This window comes from Solanum tuberosum, unplaced genomic scaffold (assembly GCF_000226075.1).
Source record: "Solanum tuberosum cultivar DM 1-3 516 R44 unplaced genomic scaffold, SolTub_3.0 scf01040, whole genome shotgun sequence".
NCBI classification, from domain to species: Eukaryota; Viridiplantae; Streptophyta; class Magnoliopsida; order Solanales; family Solanaceae; genus Solanum; species Solanum tuberosum.
This window is the reverse complement of record NW_006239941.1, coordinates 9,636-29,555: the sequence shown is the minus strand read 5'-3', so window position 1 is coordinate 29,555 and position 19,920 is coordinate 9,636. Positions and strand designations below refer to the sequence as shown.

At 35.5% G+C, this 19,920-nt stretch overlaps 2 pseudogenes; both read left to right on the top strand.

The window, feature by feature from the left end:
* Positions 1–1,425, top strand: part of LOC102589888 (probable leucine-rich repeat receptor-like protein kinase At1g35710) — a 2,625-nt pseudogene extending 1,200 nt beyond the window's left edge.
* A 1,311-nt stretch (positions 1,426–2,736) lies between these two features.
* Positions 2,737–19,920, top strand: part of LOC102589552 (probable LRR receptor-like serine/threonine-protein kinase At4g08850) — a 20,950-nt pseudogene continuing 3,766 nt past the window's right edge.

Below are 19,920 nucleotides of genomic sequence, written 5' to 3'. Positions count from 1 at the left end.
TTTCTGGGACTCTTCCAACAAATTTTAGCATTGGAAGTTCACTTATAAGTCTCAACTTGCCTGGCAATGAATTAGAGGGGAGAATCCCTCGGTCGTTGTCCAATTGCAAAAAACTGCAAGTTATTGATCTGGGAGATAATCACCTCAATGACACATTTCCCATGTGGTTGGGAGCTTTGACAGAGCTGAGAGTTTTAAGATTGACATCGAATAAATTGCATGGACCCATAAGATCTTCAGGTGCTGAAATCATGTTTCCTGATCTTCGAATCATGGATCTCTCTAACAATGCCTTCTCGAAAGACTTACCGACGAGTCTGTTTCAACATTTGAAAGGCATGAGGACTATTGATCAAACTATGAAGGCACCAAGTTATAAAGGAGGTGGATTATACTACCAAGACTCGGTAGTTGTTGTAACAAAGGGATTGAAGCTTGAAGTTGTGAAAATTTTGTCTTTGTACACAATTATTGATCTTTCAAACAATAAATTTGAAGGACGTATTCCTAGTGTTCTAGGAGATCTCATAGCTCTTCGGGTATTGAATATGTCTCATAATGGATTGAAAGGTCATATACCACCATCACTTGGAAATTTATCTGTAGTGGAATCATTGGACCTTTCATTTAACCGCCTTTCGGGAGAGATACCACAACAACTTGCTTCTCTTACGTCTCTTGAATTCTTAAATCTCTCCCACAATTATCTCCAAGGATGCATCCCTAAAGGACCTCAATTTGGTACCTTTGAGAACAACTCATATGAAGGTAATGAAGGATTACGTGGATATCCAGTTTCAAAAGGTTGCGGCAATGATCCTGTGTCAGAGACAAATTATACAGTATATGTGCTACACGATCAAGAAAGCAATTCTGAATTTCTCAATGATTTTTGGAAAGCAGCTCTGATGGGCTATGGCAGTGGACTATGTATTGGGTTATCCATAATATATTTCTTGATCTCGACTGGAAATCTAAGATGGCTTGCAAGAATCATTGAAGAACTGGAACACAAAATTATCATGCAAAGGAGAAAGAATCAGAGAGGTCAAAGGAAATACAGAAGAAGAAATAATCGCTTCTAGACAAGTTACCAATAAAGAAGGATTTGATTTCAGAACTTCAGGTATTCAAGCTAAGCTCTACACTAATCTTTTTTAGTTTATTCTAACAACTAATATATTAGGTTTTATGCTTTTTTTTATCAACAAATACTTATTAACGCTTGATACGAATTTCAAGTAATCAGTTGGAAACTGTGATAACAAAGGCTAAAAATTTATAGTTGTGTAACTCACTTTCTTGTTTTTTCAGATTTTCAGGTGCCAAGAATAAGAAGATGTTGGCGTAATGGATTTGGTTCTTCCTATGTTGCAGCTTATGATGTTGGATTTGATTTTTAGTTTTATAAGTTTTTCTTAACTAGGGAAAATGTAATATTATGAATTTTGATGATATACAATAAATGTTGTGTGTATTAAATGATGTGTATGCATTTATCGGATCAATAATACTCACCTCAAAGAATCTAAGAGAGCTGAATTAATGGAGGAAGATATTTACCGTGCGATAGAAAAAAGAGGACTAACAAAGAAGAATACATAACAACTTTGGGCGTTAATGGTTAACTCACAACCCAAAGCTAGTTCTTAGGGTGGGAGAGGCCAAAGTTCTATTTTTTTTTATGATAAGGTTGTTGTGGAAACAGTCTCTTACAATACACCCTTGTGGTCCGGCCCTTCCCTACATAGCAGGAGCTTAGCCTTTTATTACACAAACAGGCTCGCTCAAAGTAAACTGTTTTTTTCATTTGCATTCACCAATAATATTCCTTCTTGTGCTCGTAGCACTTTGAAACTTTCCTTTGCCAATTGCAATAATGTTAGTTTGAAACATTTGTGAGTTCTATTTTTTTCCAGATACAGGGGGGTATACTAGATAGATCAAAGTTGGATGAAAAGCACTGGCAAGACAGAATCTTGTAAAATGATCCTAACAACAGGGAAGTTCCATCTAATCTATTCAAGGTAGCTGATAATTCGCACGATGCACTTAATAGCTCAACCAACTCAGGAACAAATGGTGCACACAATGGCTTCTATGGCTCATTACCATGATTATGGTGTTCTCATGTTACAATAGGTTGCCAATATGACTCAATCACAACAACCGTTACAACACGAAGCCTTGATGATGCAGCAGCAAATGGCTATTGTGTCTCTGCAACATCAAACTGCAGCTATGACTCAACATAATGAAGGAGAAATTCAAGAACAGGAAGCACAAAATCAAGAAGATATAGCTGGAGATTTTAATATCCGCAAAAATATCCTAATCTATCTCTAATGAAAAACTATTATCTCATATTTTAAAAGTTTCATTCGGAAAAAGTTCCACATCACCATTCTCTATCGAAAATATAACTTGAATTGGTTGAGTGACTTCATACGTGAAATGACAATAAATAAGTGACTTTTTGTTACAAGACAAAGAAAAATGACTTTCTGAATAGTTGAGTGAGAACATGTGCGTAATCAACTCTTGACATTTGCTTATATGAATTGAAGATAATGAAGTCTAGTAAATTTATTGATTGACTAGAGAATTATTGGATATGGTTAACTACTTTAGAAATAAAAACTAAGAACCAGACATGTCTGCGTCATACATTAAAAAAAAAGCGTTTCCTGTTGGTCTTTAGTTAGTATAAGTTACGTACAATATCAAATCCTATGAATCCGAAACAATAAACTCAAAATATGATGATGGTTTCTAGCAAAACATTCTCTTCGCTTCAGTTTTTCACTCTTTTGTACCTCTTTACAGTTACTTTTGCTTCCACTGATGAAGCAACTGCCCTCTTGAAATGGAAAGCAACTTTCAAGAACCAGAATAATTCCTTATTGGCTTCATGGATGCCAACTTCTAATGCATGCAGGGACTGGTATGGAGTTATATGCTTTAATGGTAGAGTAAACACATTGCATATCACGAATTCCGGTGTCATTGGTACACTCTATGCTTTTCCATTATCATCTCTCCCTTTTCTTGAGAATCTTAATCTTAGCATGAACAATTTCTTTGGCACCATTCCACGTGAGATTGGTAATCTCACTAATCTTGTCTATCTTGACTTGAACATCAATCAGATTTCAGGAACAATCCCACAACAAATCGGTTCACTAGCCAAGCTTCAGATCCTCCGTATATTTGACAACCATTTAAATGGCTCTATTCCTCAATAAATAGGTTACCTAAGGATCTTCACCACAACAATACAAAATATGAACTTCATTTTCCCTTTCAGCTTCTCGAATGGAATGGTATTTGATTTTAATGTGTTTAGTCTTTCCATGAAAGACTGGATTCTTTACCATGGCAATAGCAAATTTGTTATCACAAAGGATTTCAGTTGCTTTGCTTGGATGAAACCCCAAGTCAATCAAGATTTTTCTCAACCATAGAGCTTGATTAACAGCACCGAAGGCAGCAACATACTCTGCTTCAGCTGTTGATTGAGCCACGGACCCTTGCTTCTTTGTGCACCAGCAAATGACACCTGATCCGAGAGCGAAACAATATCCTGAAGTGCTTTTCATGTCGTCTTGCGACCTAGCCCAGTCACTATCAGTAAACCCCAACAATTTCATAGATATGGTTCTTTTATAAAACACACCATAATCAATGGTGCCTCGAATGTACCTCAAAATTCTTTTGGCTGCTCTGAGGTGAGTTTCAGTTGGTAAATGCATAAACCTTGATAGCACACTTGTTGCGTACATAATATCAGGCCTCGTGGCTGATAAATACAACATGGAACCAATCAAACTTCTATAAATTGAAGCATCGACCAAACCAGACTCATCATCCTTCATCAGTTTCTCTCCTTGAACTGCAGGCGTACTTACTGGTTTGCATTTGTCAAGACAAAACTTCTTCAATATTTCGGTAGCATATTTCTTCTGAGAAACAAAGATTCCTTGAGAAGATTGATAAACCTCCATTCCCAAGAAATAAGTCATATTTCCGAGATCATTCATTTCAAAGACCTTCTTCATTTGCTCTGAAGTCTGTGATAGACTGTGTGCTGCTGCCAGTCACCAATAGATCATCAACATAGAGAGAAACTACGAGAAAATCATCACTTTGAAGTCTAATATACAGGGTTGCTTCATTGCAGCTTCTCTTAAACCCCAAATTCAGTAAGTAGCTATCGATCCGTGCATACCAGGCCCTAGGTGCCTGTTTCAAGCCATAAAGAGTTTTTCTTAACAAATATACCTGGTCTCCCGCTCCTCTAAACCCTTCAAGCTGCTCTACATAAATCTTCTCTTCAAGGTACCCATTAAGGAAGGCGGACTTAACATCCAATTGAAATACTTGCCAACCTTGGTGTGCTGCAACTGCAAGTAGCAATCTAATGGTATCAAACCTTGCAACTGGTGCAAAGGTTTCATGAAAATCAATTCCATGCTATTGCGCATACCCCTTTACAACCAGCCTTGCTTTGTACTTGTTGAGTGTGCCATCTGAATTCAGCTTAATCTTAAACACCCATTTAGTTCCAAGAGCCTGCTTGTCAGGAGGTCTAGGTACAAGTACCCATGTATTATTCTTGTTAATCATATTGAACTCCTCCTCCATGGCTGCCCTCCATTCAGGAATTTGCAATGCATTGTTTACATTTGTTGGCTCCAACATAGCGACATTCCATCTGCTAGATATATCTTCAATGGATCTGGTACCTCTTACTGCAAAATCATCAGAGTCCTCTTCTTCCTCTGGAATCAACTCTTCTTCTTGGGCACTTTGTTCTTGATTAGTGATCTGGAAAGAAGAAACAACCATCTTCTTCTAGTCCCATGTAGCATCCTCATCAAATTTAACACTTCTACTTACATGGATTTGTTGTGAAATAGGATTTAAAATCCTATATCCTTTAGAAGTGCTGTTGTATCCCACAAATATTCCAACTTCAGCTCTTTGATCAAGTTTATCCCTTTTAACGTCAGGAATATAAGAGTAACATATACATCCAAATACTTTAAGATGAGAAACTGCTGGCTTGGTTCCAATCCATGCTTCGTATGGAGTCTTTCCTTCAACAGCTCTCGTCGGCAATCTATTTTGTAGATATCAGCGGTATTTACAGCTTCAGCCCATAGCACCTTAGGCAGACCTTTCTCAAACAGAAGACACCGAGCCATATTCATAATGGACCTATATTTTCTTTCACTTACACCGTTTTGTTGTGGTGTGTAAGTGACTGTAAGTTGATGACGAATTCCTACTTTCTGAAGAAAATCCTTGAATTGATTGGAAGTGAATTCAGTCCCATTATCAGACCTTAAGATTTTTATCAAAGAGCCACATTGGTTTTCAACAGTTGTTTTAAACCTTTGGAACGCAACAAATACTTCAGATTTATGTTTCAAAAAGTAAACCCAACAAAACCTCATAAGGTCATCAATGAATAAAAGAAAATATTTGCTGCCGTTATAAGAAGGAGTGCTCATAGGTCCACACACATCAGTGTGTATTAGTTGGAGCTTTTCAGTAGCTCTCCAAGCTTGATTAATAGGAAATGGTGATTGACTTAGCTTCCCAATTTGACAAACCCCACATACATTAGAGGTTTCATTTATGGAAGGCATATCTGCCACAAGATCCTTATTTTGTATCAATTTTAAAGAATTAAAATTGATGTGACCAAGCCTCTTATGGTAGACATAAGTTTCATCTTGTATGCTGACATAAGCTCCAATGTTAGTATGTTTCCAATCAAGAGGGAAGCTTCTGTTGTTCATTTTGACTGAGAGCAATTTTATACCAGTTGGATCCATGATTTCACATGTTTTATCTTTAAATAACAGGGCATAATTTTTATCAAGCAATTGGCCAACACTGAGAAGACTTTGACTAATTTCAGGAACAAATAATACATCAGATATAATCTTCATACCTGAGGGAGTTTGAACAGCAACTGCTCCTTTGCCCTTTGCATCTACAAGTCTGCCATCTCCAAGTCTGACTTTGGAGAAATAATTTTTGTCCAGCCATTCAAAAATGTTCAAGTTAGCTGTCATGTGATGCTTGCATCCACTATCAACAAGCCACACATCATGATCTTGAGCTGCTACATTGCATTCTCCATTAATAGAAGCAGCAAACAACTTCTCTTCAGGATCTTCAACTTTGACAGTAACTTGAGCTGGCTGGGCTTGAACTTGAGCTGGCTGGTTTTGATTTATTTTGCACACCTCATCCACATGACCAAACTGTTTGCACAACTTGCATTGAACTCCAGGTCTGTACCAACAAAACTTGTCTGTATGATTGGTCTTTTTACAATAGGGACAAGGTGGATACTTGGATCTTTTATATCTCCCTCGGTTGTTATATTGCTCCTTCTTCTCCTTACCATATCTTCCATTTTGTTGCCTTTTTTATTCACCATCCAACTGAGCTTTAGATCTTTGAACAGCCACAAGAGCGATTTCACTTGTACACTCTTCCTCTCTAAAAGCTTTCCTTTTTTCCACTGCTAGAAGAGCGTTGTATAGTTCATTCAATGTGACACGAGACATATCCCAGGTATCTTCAATTGAGGAAATTTTTTCTTCAAACTTTTCTGGAAGTGTCACCATCACCTTCTCAACAATCCTCTGCTCTTCTACTTTTCCCCCTAACAATCTGATCTGATAGATGATTTTCATGATTCTATTAATATAATCTTTCACCTTTTCGGTCTCTTTCATTCTTAACATCTCAAATTCTTTTCTTAGATTCAATATTTGCATTTGCCTCATCCTATCGCTCCCCTGGAATTCTTGCTTCAGCATATCCCAAGCTTCTTTGACAGATTCACATGTCATGATCCTGGTAAAAATTGAATCTGAGACAGCTGCGTGAATGAAAGACAGGGCTTTTGGACCTTTTGCGATCTCTTCTTCATGACTTCTGATCTGCTGAAGAGTTGGGTTTGCTGTCAAAGGTTCTGGAGCGCTGTCTTCCTCAACATACTTCCATAATCCAAGACCCTTCAAGTATGTTTTCATCTTCACTGCCCAAACTTGGTAGTTCTCGCCATTAAAGATAGGGGGTGAAAGAGGAGAGCTACTAGAGGCCATGTGAAAGGAAACTGAACAAAAAAAACTTGGACAAGTTAAACTTGGTAGGTGATCTTGCTGTGTTTTTTTCTCTCAAAACAGTCCCTAAAAGATCAATTTAGCTCTGATGCCAATTGAAGGAGAGAAAGAGAAGACAAAAATGATAATAGAGAGATAATTTGGAGAAAATGAGCTAATCTTTTCATTCAGCAAAAGCTCACACATATATAGATACATAAGGTGATGTCAAATCCCTTAAATCCTGGAAACTGTCTCCCTATTTTGTGCTTAAATCAAGCTCCACCACATATTACAATATCTTCTACATTCTAGAACTTTGTATTAAAATTAATTCAAAAGTTATACCAAAAATATCAAGACAAAGGTACTAACATGACAGCACTTAGCATCACATACAAAAACAACAACCTTCATCAAGTGTGCAATCTGACATCACTTGAAGTGTTGTATATGCCGAGAAACAATTTGAAGGGAAAAGTTCCACAATGTTTGGGTAATATCAGCGGACTCCAAGTTTTGATAATGTCACATAATAATCTCAATGGAGAGATCCCTTCATCTATTTCCAATTTAACATCACTACAAATTCTAGATTTGGGCAGAAACAATCTGGAGGGAGCAATTCCACAATGTTTTGGCAATATTAGTAGCCTCCAGGTTTTTTCTTTCTTTTTTTGAATATCTGAGAAAAATGTTGTTTCTAGCTTCAAACTCGATGGATATTTGAGCCTCTTCCCTCTGTCCTTCTCCATTAAAATACCAAACTTAATTCATTAATAGAATTCGAACCCATGTTGTGTGCCTACCACACATTCATCTTCGTTACACTATCTTTACGGTTTAACTTCATTGTTCAAGCTGAAGTATATTTTTCTTTCAAGTCCTGCCTTCAGAACAAAATCAAGGGCAATAAAGTAAATGGACTCAACTAAACCTCTAAACAATTAAAAAGGTCCAAAACATACCCCGACGCAGCTTCCACCTTTAGTGTGAGGGACATATTTGGACCTTTTTTTATTTCGGGGTATATTTGAGATAGAAGATAACATTGGGGACTTTTATGAACGACATATATAAAACAAATCACAAATGTTAGGGGCAACTTTTACCATTTTCCATGAAAAGAATCTAGAATAATACATTCTATTAAAAAGACAATGATCATGAAGACACCCATAATGACATCGCAGACCATTGTTTATTTACTAGGTGACCAATGTCTTTGATGCTTTGGTTTTCGCAGGAAAGGATAAGGGTTCCCAAACTTAGTGCGAGTTTTTATGAAGACTTGCATCACTAGAGCAATCAATACGTAATGGATATTTTCAATTAAATCAACTACTAAGATAGCATAAAGTAAATACACATTGCTTGGTGCACGTCCACTAACTATTTTCAGTCATTACAAAATGGGGATTTTGAAAGCATACCTGATTTGTCAAATCTTCAGTTTCCTCTTCTGCTTCGTCATCATCTATAGCATCATCTATGGCATCTGACATCATTTCAGTCTACATATACAAACACCATATTATTGAGTTGACTTCTAATAATTTGAGTGGACATGAAGGAGATATGATTTTATTTTAGAATCAGTAGATAATGTGCAATCAGTCTTAACGTCATATCCAATTGAGCTGATTGCCTCTGGATATCTTGCATCGCCTTCGCTTGCTTTGCAGGGTCCATTTGCTGCATTGAGTCAACTGATAATTATTAAATTTTAGAAGGAATGATGGTGACTTCACATACAACACAAATGCCATGTTTTAATGAGTAATATTAAAATAAACCAAATAATGGAGGCAAGAAGAAAAAGGAACAAAGAAAAGAGGAGTCGAGAAACATGAAAGGATCAAACTGCTAGTCCCAATATAACCCACATCTTTGATTTATCCACAAAGAGAACCCTCTCATCATGAGATCTGTAAATATATGGCACCTGAGTCAAACTCAACCCCAAAAGCTAGTTCATGAGGGGAGGATAGTTCAAGTCCATATAAGGAGACCACCAGTCCATTCCCAACCAATGTGGGACTTTTACCCAGTCTAACAAGATCCATCTCCATGTATATGAAGATGAACACAACAACAACATACCTAGTGTAATCCCAAAAATGGTTGTCTTGGTAGGGTGGGATGTACGCAAACCTTACCCCTACCTTTGTGGATAGAGAGGTTGTTTCTGATACACCATCAGCTCAAAAAAGATTATTTTTCATAACAGTGCAAGCGTAAAAAAAGTTACGATGAAAATATTAAAGACAGAGAAGTATTGACATCAAATAGTTAATATTTGTATTGTGATATTTTTCTTATTTCTATAATTGATATTTTATTTTTTGTATCATAATTATGTTTTAAAATAAATTTACATATATATTTCATAATTGAGCAAAGTACGGCCAAATTCCCTAGTTCACAATATTTGGAGAGAACACTTTACGAATTATGACATGAATTATCATCAATAATAATAGGAACCTAATGTTAAGATATTTATTTGCTAAATTATCAAAATGGATTTGGCTTTTTTTTTTTCCTCAAGTTTTGCTTGAAAAAAGTTCCACATCATCAAACATCAATATACTAATCGAATATATCACTTAAATTAGTTGAATGACTTTATACGTAAAAATAACAATAATTAAGTGACTTTTCTGATATAAAACAATGAACAACAAAATGACATTTTTAAATAGTTGAGTGATAATATAAGAAGTTAATTCTTGACATTTACTATTAAAGATAATGTAGTCCAAAAATATATTGGTTTAAGACGCAGAATTGCTGGATATAATTCACTACTTTAAAGATGAAAATTGAGAACCAGACATGTGTGTATCAATGTGTTAATAACAAAACTATTTTGGCCAATTTGACTAAGTCCTTGGCTGATGGAGAATTGTTGGATTTTCATTTTTTAAAAGAGCTTGAAAATAATTCCACACCATCATTATCTAACGAAAATTTAACTTGAATTGCTTAAGTGACTTTATACGTGAAATGACAATAATTAAGTAATTTTTCTATTACAAAACAAAGAAAAGTGACTTTCTGAATAGTTGAATGATTATGTGAAAAATCAGCTCTTGATATCTATTACATGAATTAGAGATAATATTGCCTAGAGTTTTATTGATCTAAAAACTGAAAATTATTGGATATAATCCACTACTTTAGAGATAAGAATTGAGAACCAGACATGTTTGTAGCATACATTAAAAGTGGTCATGACCAATGTCTCGTAACAAAACTATTTTTGCCACTTTGACTAAGTCCTTGATTGAAACAACTAAAATTTTTATTCAAGAATGACAATATTTTCTCTAATAGCAGCCAAATTTGCAAATTTGAAGAAAACGTGTTTCCTATTGATCTTCAATTTATGTTGTTTTTCTTCTTGGGACTAGAGAAATGTGTTTAATTATTCTTTGCGAAAACAAGTTTATGAAGCTTACTCCCTCTATCTCAATTTATAATTCATAGTTTGAATTTTCAAGAGTAAAATCCTTTAATTTTTATCGTAAATTCAAGCATGAAGTCTTTAATTTTTTTAAAGTAAAATTCATATATTTAAAACTACGTAAAAAGTACTATAAGTCATAATAATTGATCCACAAACCATCTTCTAAGTGGTCGCGTTAAAGTAAAAAATTACAGTTTTTAATATTCACAAACCAAGTTCAGATATCTTAATCTATCTATAATAATATAAAACACTATTAATTTGCGATCCAATTTTCTTCAAGGGTCATTACCTATTCTAACAAATTCCACAAGATACTTCATATCAAAAAATAATCTGAGTGAAGAAATTCCTTTTATATATTTGTAAAATTGGTTTGAGAATCATTGAAATTTAATTTAAAATATTCGAGCATGAGAAATTTTAATCTCTTGGAGATCTCATAAAATAAAATACCCTTTGCAATACGACTTTATTAGGCAGATTGAAAAATCACCTATTTTTTACACCACCTTCATTGACCAGGAGTAGGCCACTTACTATAAAATTACGTTCACAGCTCGAAACCCATAAGTTTTAGTTGTTTGTTAATAATTTGTGTTTTAAATTGAGATGACGATAATTCAAGTAGGGAAAATAAGTAACTTATTATTCGAATGTAAAATTCGCAAAAAAAAAAGTGATATTCAAATATATTTTTGACTATTATCTCTTAAATTTCTTTGCTCTTCATTTTTCGAAAGCTCCACATATCAGACATGAATATCTAGCAGGTCCCATAAAAATAAAACATTCTTCTCAACATTGCTAAGACAGATTGAAAAATGACAACATTTTCTCAAAGACAAAAACAAAACAACCCAAATTTGCAACAAAGACATAAGTGTAGTGGTGGCAAATGGGCGGATTGGATCAAATTTGGGCGGGTTGAAAATGGGTCAACATAAAACGGAGGTCTCATAAAAATAAAATACCCTTTGCAACACGACTTTATTTGGCAGATTGAAAAATCACCTAATTTGTCCCGCCCCGAGCCTACACCCTGGGCGGGACTGGCATTCGAGAACCATTGATGGTCCCAAGTGGTCTAACTTACTTACTCAGCGGAAGACTTAAACTTCAGAGATAACTTCAAATAAAGAACTTATGACAAATCTTAGAATGAATGTCTTTAAAGAAAGCGTTCAAACTAGCCAAAATGGCTACTCAAGTCTCGTAGCAAAACATCTGAAATACAAAGCTGAAAAACTCATAACTAACTGTCTGACTATCTATGAAGCCTCTAAAACAACTGAAATGGATATTGGGACAAACCCCACAACATCCTAATGTACTGAAAATAAAACTTAAAGCAATAAAAAGGAGTCCTTTGGAATGCAAGGAGGCTCACCAACTGACTTTGGAGTGCTCAACTGGATCAACGAGGCGTTGGATGTTGATCCTGATTACCTGTGTCTGCATCATAATAAGATGTAGTCCAACTGGCATCAGTACATTAAATGTACGAGTAGCGAGTTGGAATGCTAAACATAACATAGTCTTGAAAAGATTCTGAAGGAAACACTTACGTTGGCTCTTCTCAACTCATGAATAACTCAACTCATAATAAAACAATGAAACACATGCAATATATGAAAAGTTTTATAAATAAATAAAAACAACTTAGTTCGTTAAAGAAAATACAATAACAAACTCAACTTTACTCATATAACAAAATAATATAGTTTATGTGGGAGATTCTCTAACCGACAACCACCACGATGAGCCTAAGTGATGGTACAGTGTTTTACCTCACGCTGCCAAGGACCGTCCTATACCTTGCCGGGGGTATAGAACCTAACTCACTAAGTGGATCCACTAGTCTATGCTAAAAGCATCTGAAGGAGTCGCCTAAAAAGTATGATCATTTACTACCCATGATGGCTACATGGTTTATGGAGACTTGAGTTAATATGAACTCGCATCCCCATATCGGCGCTCAATACTACTCCCAAAATATACTTAGCTCATATGTTTTTAAAACAAACTTACTTTCTTTGGTTTGAGTATAATTACTCAAAACTTAGCTTAAAAGCTCTCTTGGAATCGGTGTTCCCTTTTCTTGCTCGAATGTTAAAAAAAACATTTATAAACTCTTTGGAAATACTTAGTTCCGTTATAGCTTTTTGAGAAATGAACTCAACTCTTTACTCTTTGCTTAACTTGAAACTTAAGTCTTAGAAGAAAGTTAAAACGTTTGCAAAAGACTTTTGGAAAACTTTATGAACTTCTCTTAACTTGACTCTTAATTTCTCTTGACTTGACTCTTAACATTCCTTGAATTGAATTTATGGATTCAAGGATTGTGATTTGTGATAGGAAAGATCGCATGATGTTTAGGAATGAATTTAGATAGCTAAACATGAGAAAATACCAAAATATCAATATTTGAGGGTGGGTCCGCGATGCGGAGAGACATTTAAAATTTAGTTTCGAAAACGACCTTTAAGGCAAAACGCTCTGTGACAGCTCCGCGGCGCAAAGCAATTTTTCCCAGTTCTGGGGACCAACTCCGCGACGCGCCACCACTACGCAGATTGTCCGACGAAATTTCTTCTTCGTTTTCCAGCCCCAACTCACCCAAATTAAGTTCTTTTTCCCAATTTGTAGATATAGATACCCAGCAAATGTACCTAGGAGCCTAACTCAACTCACTAAATAACTGGACGTGATGATCTTAGAAACTTCTCAATTTCAGCCCAACTTAAGAACAATATCAATTTCAAGAATACACATCAAAACATCAACTTTCAAACTCTTTTAGGACGAATTCACGCTGAAATAACATGTTTGGCGCGTGGGTGAACGAACCCAACGCTATGAGAGACTCACATACCTTGTAGGATCAAATTCTTGAAGAAATCCGCAATCAATTCCTTACGAAGACAACGAATCTTGCTTTTTCCTCTTCTCTTTTCTCTTGTGTTCCTTCTCCAAAAATCCCAATTCTATTTTTCAAAAGCGTAAACTGAATCCTATCAGTTTAGACCCTAATAATATTACCAAAAATGAATTAATTAAGCTGGGTAAGGAAAAGACCACCTACCCTTAAAAATTCGGTTTTTTACTTTCCTTATTCCAACAGCCCAACTTCCAAAGGACATAACTTCCTCATACGAACTCGGAATCGTGCAAACTTGGCGGTGTTGGAAAGATCATTCCAAGAGATTTCCAACCATATCTTAAAGTACACCTAAATCATCCTGATCTGGGAGTTATGGCCGTTTAAAGTTGACCAAAAACCCACTTTTCCTAACTTGAACAATTTTCCAGATTTTTTCTTTATTCCCAAAAATGAATATTTCCAGTTCTAAGCTTCTTCTTAGCTATTTCAAATTGAGAGATGTAACATAATTTTTACACATTTCATTGACAGGCCACTTACTATAAAATTACGTTCACTCCTCGAAACCCATAAGTCTTAGTTGTTTGTGAATAATTTGTGTTTCAAATTGAGACGATGATAGTTCAAGTAGGGAAAATAAATAACTTATTATTCAAAAGCAAAACGCGCAAAAAAAGTGATAATTCAAATTTAATTTTGACCATTATCTCTTAATTATCTTGTCTCTTCATTTATTTGGCTATTCATTTTTCAAAAGTTCCACATCATCAGACATCAATATCTAGCAGGTCCCATAAAAATAAAACACCCTTCTCAACACGGCTAAGACAGATTGAAAAATGACAACATTTTCTCAAAGAAAAAACAAACAACACAAATTTGCAACATATGGAGAGAAGACATTACGAATCATCGTAACATATAAGACTGAGAATTGTTGGATATGGTCCACTAATGTAGAGATGAGAATGGAGAACCAAACATATTTGTATCAAACACTTAGTAGTCGTTTGATCATGCGATATCGTATCACGATATGGTATCGTGAGATGGAATCAACTTTTGGACATGCGATTTTACGCTGATTCCATCTCATGATTCCATATAATGAGATGTGATTCCATATTCTCCAAAACCATGATATGAATTATATGGGAATTCCATATCATGATTTGAGATATTTTAATACAAAAATTGATCCACGAGTTTATATTTTGTTAAAACAACCCCGCGGACTTTTGGAGGTTGGAAAAATAGATTCAATATTTTGTTAAAAACAACCCCGCATTTATATCTACTAACCATTTATTTCATATGTAAACAAAATTTGTAATCACATCATTACTTTTTAAAATTTATTATTTTCACCGACATAAAATTTATTATTCTCAAATCTCACCAACATATAGTCACTTTAACTCACACCAACCAATTGTTGAGTAACAAATTTGTTCTGTTCATTTACTCCAACACTTAATTTTATTACTTGTACCATTTTGCATTTATTACAACTATAGTTATATCTATTTGAACATGGAGTGAAAGATCTTCTCTTCATTTACTCTAATAAATTGATATGAAAGTTAGGTTGGATAGGCTTAAAGGCATAATTATTTATACTCAATCATAAAATCTTGAAGAACCCGTGAAAGGTGTTCTTTTCATTTACTCCAATATATTGATGAAGTGAAAGTTAGGTTGGATGAAACAATTACTTAAGTGGAGAACAAATAGCTTTGTAATAATTTATTATGCAATTTTATAAATTTTTATTTATTTGATAAGATTGAATAAACAATTCGGGTTATTTTAATAGTTTTACAACTTATGGGATTTTTATGTTTATGAGAAACTATACAACACGAAAATTTCATATCGCATGTCCAAACAAAACTTCAATTTCATCTCTTGATTCCATATCATGATATCATATCGCATGGCCAAACGGGCCCTAAAAGTGGTCATGATTAATGTGCGATAACAAACCTATTTTGGCCACTTTGATCAAGTCCTTGGCTGATTAGACCTCTAACACAAAAAAACCCAAAATTTGACTTGAGAATGACAAAAAAAAAATCTGATAGCAGACAAATTAGCAAATTTGGAGAAAACGCGTTTCCTGTTGATGTGATATCATGTGAAGAACCATAAGTAAAGGTAGTGTGATATATATGAAAAGTTATACAAGCTCTAAAATCGCAAAAAAAAGTGTATCTCATGAACACACACTATGCACTTTCAAGAACAGTCATCAGAAACAAGATCTGGACATACCTCTGATTGTAAAGCAGAAATTTATTGGCTTTAAGACGTAGAATTGTTGACTATAGTCCATTACTTTAAAGATGAAAAAGAGAACCAGACATTTCTGTATTAATATGTAATAACAAAATTATTATGGCCACTTTGACTAAGTCATAGGCTGAAGGAGAATTGTTGGTTTTTCATTTTTTAAAAATCTTGAAAATAATTCCACACCATTATTATCTACCGAAAATATAACTTGAATTGATTAAGTGATTTTATATGTGAAATGACAATAATTAAGTAATTCTTATGTAACAAAACAAAGAAAAGCGACGTTTCGAATAGTTGAGTGATTATGTGAAAAATCAACTCTTGACATCTACTACATGAATTAGAGATAATGTAGTCAAGAGTTTTATTGATCTATAACTGAAAATTATTGGATATGATCCACTACTTTAGAGATAAGAATTGATAATCAGACATGTTTGTATCATACATTAAAAGTGATCATGACCGATGTCTCATAACAAAACTATTTTGGCCACTTTGACTAAGTCCTTGGCTGAATTAGACCTCTAAACACAAAACAATCCAAAAATTGACTTGAGAACATTTTTTTCTCTGATAGCAGCCAAATTAGCAAATTTGGAGAAAACGCGTTTCCCGTTGATCTTTAATTAGTATAAGTTACGTACAATATCAAATCCTATGAATCTGAAACAATAAACTCAAAATATGATGATGGTTTCTAGCAAAACATTCTCTTCGCTTCAGTTTTTCACTCTTTTCTACCTCTTTACAGTTGCAATTGCTTCCACTGAGGAAGCAATTGCCCTCTTGAAATGGAAAGAAACTTTCAAGAACCAGAATAATTCCTTATTGGCTTCATGGACACCAAGTTCTAATGCATGTGAGGACTGGTATGGAGTTGTATGCTTTAATGGTAGGGTAAACACGTTGACTATTACAAATTCCAGTGTCGTTGGTACACTCTATGCTTTTCCGTTTTCATCTCTCCCTTTTCTTGAGAATCTTAATCTTAGCATGAACAATTTCTCAGGTACCATTCCACCTGAGATTGGAAAGCTCACTAATCTTGTTTTTCTTGACTTGAACATCAATCAGTTTTCAGGAACAATCCCACCACAAATCGGTTCACTAGCCAAGCTTCGGATCCTCCGTATATTTGAAAACCATTTAAATGGCTCTATTCCTGAAGAAATAGGTTACCTAAGGTCTCTTACTAAGCTATCTTTGGGTAGGAACTTTCTTACTGGTTCTATTCCAGCTTCATTGGGGAATTTGAACAACTTGTCCTTTCTGTTGCTTTATCAAAATCAACTTCTGGCTCTATTCTTCGAGAAATAGGTTACCTAAGGTCTCTTACTATGCTATCTTTGGATTATAACTCTCTTAATGGATCTATTCCTGCATCATTGGGGAATTTGAGCAACTTGTCTTATTTGTATCTTTCTGATAATCACTTTTCTGGCTCTATTCCTCGAGAGATAGGTCACCTAAGGTCTCTTACTATTCTAGCTTTGGGTAGGAACTTTCTTAGTGGTTTTATTCCTTCTTCATTGGGGAATTTGAATAACTTGTCTTCTATTTCCAATTTAACATCACTGCAAATACTAGATTTGGGCAGACATAATCTGGGGGGTGCAATTCCACAATGTTTTGGCAATATTATCAGTGGCCTCCAGGTTTTCGATATGCAGAATAACAAACTTTCTGGGACTCTTCCAACAAATTTTAGCATTGGAAGTGCACTTAAAAGTCTCAACTTGCATGGCAATGAACTAGAGGGGAGAATCCCTCGGTCGTTGTCCAATTGCAAAAAGTTGCAAGTTCTTGATCTGGGAGATAATCACCTCAATGACACATTTTCCATTGTTGGGAAAACACGGACAAGCACAAAAATATATATGGTAAAAGTAATGGAAATAAAATGGGAAAATAATGACACCAAGAATTTTACGTGGAAACCCTTCTAAATAAGGGAAAAACCACGAGCCAAGAGGAGCAACTGATATCACTATAGTAAGGAATTTTACACTGTATAGTCACGAATACAATACTCAAAGTGACTACTACACACTCAAAAGGAATAACACTCTTTTGATTTCCACCTTACTAAAATATCGCTCACACTCTATTTTTCTTCACAAACTATTTTCGTATATAGTCTATGGAAACCTCACAGCTCTCTAAATATTTTACTCTCTGTGAATTGGTGTGATTTCAAATGAGCTAACAAGCTCCTTTTATAGAAGAAATCAACAACATTTTTTCAACATCCACCGAGTGGGACTGGACCCCACAAATCTCCCCCTCCAGTCCCATTCACTGGAAGGAGGTATCTTCATCTTCTTTAGAGAGAGCTCATACCCACAAGTTCTTTGCATAACTCGAACTTGTCTTTCGGTATCGTCTTGGTCAGCATATCTGCAGGATTTTCACTTGTGTGGATCTTTTTGACGTGAAATGATTCACTTTCCACTTCCTCACGAATCCAATGATATCTGACGTCGATGTGTTTTGTCCTTGCATGGTACATGGAGTTCTTGCTCAAGTCTATTGCACTCTGACTGTCACAATAGACAACATACTCCATCTGTTGCAATTCAAGTTCTTGAAGAAATCGTTTTAGCCATATCATCTCCTTGCCGGCTTCAGTAGCCGCAATATACTCAGCTTCAGTTGTAGATAGTGCAACACACTTCTGCAACTTCGACTGCCATGATATAGCTCCCCCTGAAAAAGTAAACAAATATCCAGTAGTGAATTTTCTGTTATCAAGGTCACCTGCCATATCAGCATCTGTATAGCCCTTCAAGATTGGATCTGTTGTTCCAAAACACAAGCATTCATTTGAGCTTCCTTTAAGATACCTGAGTATCCACTTCACAGCTTCCCAATGCTCTTTTCCCGGATTGTCGAGAAATCTGCTAACAACACCAACTGCGTGAGCAATATCAGGTCTAGTGCATACCATTGCATACATTAGACTTCCGACGACGGAGGAATATGGAACTTTGGCCATGCTCTCTTTTTCCACCCTAACTGTATGACACATCTTTTTGCTCAACTTCATATGACCAGCAAAAGGTGTGCTAACAGGCTTAGCATTCTTCATATTGAAGCGCTCTAGTACACGTTCAATGTACTTCTTCTGTGACAAATAAATCTTCCTTTCATCTCTAAGCCGAGTAATTCTCATGCCTAAAATTTGCTTGGCATGACCCAAGTCTTTCATAGCAAAAGACTTACGCAATTCTTTCTTCAACTCGTCAATCTTGGAAGTATTCTTGCCTACAATCAACATATCATCCACATACAACAAGAGGATGATAAAATCATTGTCAGAAAATTTTTGTACAAATACACAGTGATCTAAAGAAGTCTTCTTATAGCCTTGCTCCCCCATCAACAGATTCAAATTTCTTGTACCACTGTCTAGGAGCTTGCTTTAGGCCATAAAGACTCTTTTTGAGTTTTCACACAAAATTTTCTTTACCTTCTACTTTGAAGCCCTCGGGTTGTTCCATATAAATTTCTTCTTCTAGGTCACCGTGAAGGAAAGCCGTCTTCACATCCATCTGCTCAATCTCTAAATTAAGACTAGCAGTCAAACCCAGAACTGTACGAATCGAGGACATTTTCACAACAGGAGAAAATATCTCGTTAAAGTCAATACCCTTCCTTTGACCAAATCCCTTTACAACCAATCTAGCTTTGTACCTTGGCTTCAAGTTGTGTTCTTCAACTTTAACTTTGAACACCCATTTGTTCTTCAAAGCTCTCATGCCCTTGGGAATTTTTACCAACTCATAAGTGTGGTTCTCAAGTAGAGACTTCATCTCATCTTGCATGGCTTCAATCCATTGATCCTTGTGCTCATCTTCCATGGCCTCCTCATAACATTCAGGTTCTCCCCCATCAGTGAGTAATACATACTCATTGGGTAAATAACGAGATGAAGGAACCCGCTGCCTTGTGGACCTCCTGAGCGGGATATTTGATTCGTCCACAACGTCATGAGTAGGAGGATCATCAATAACAATATCATTGTTATTACCAACATCACATGTTGATTCAATACATGATTACGGGCGTCACCATGATATCAAGTCCAACAACATCATGCATACTTGTGTGAGGAACTTCATCTAGATGAACTATGC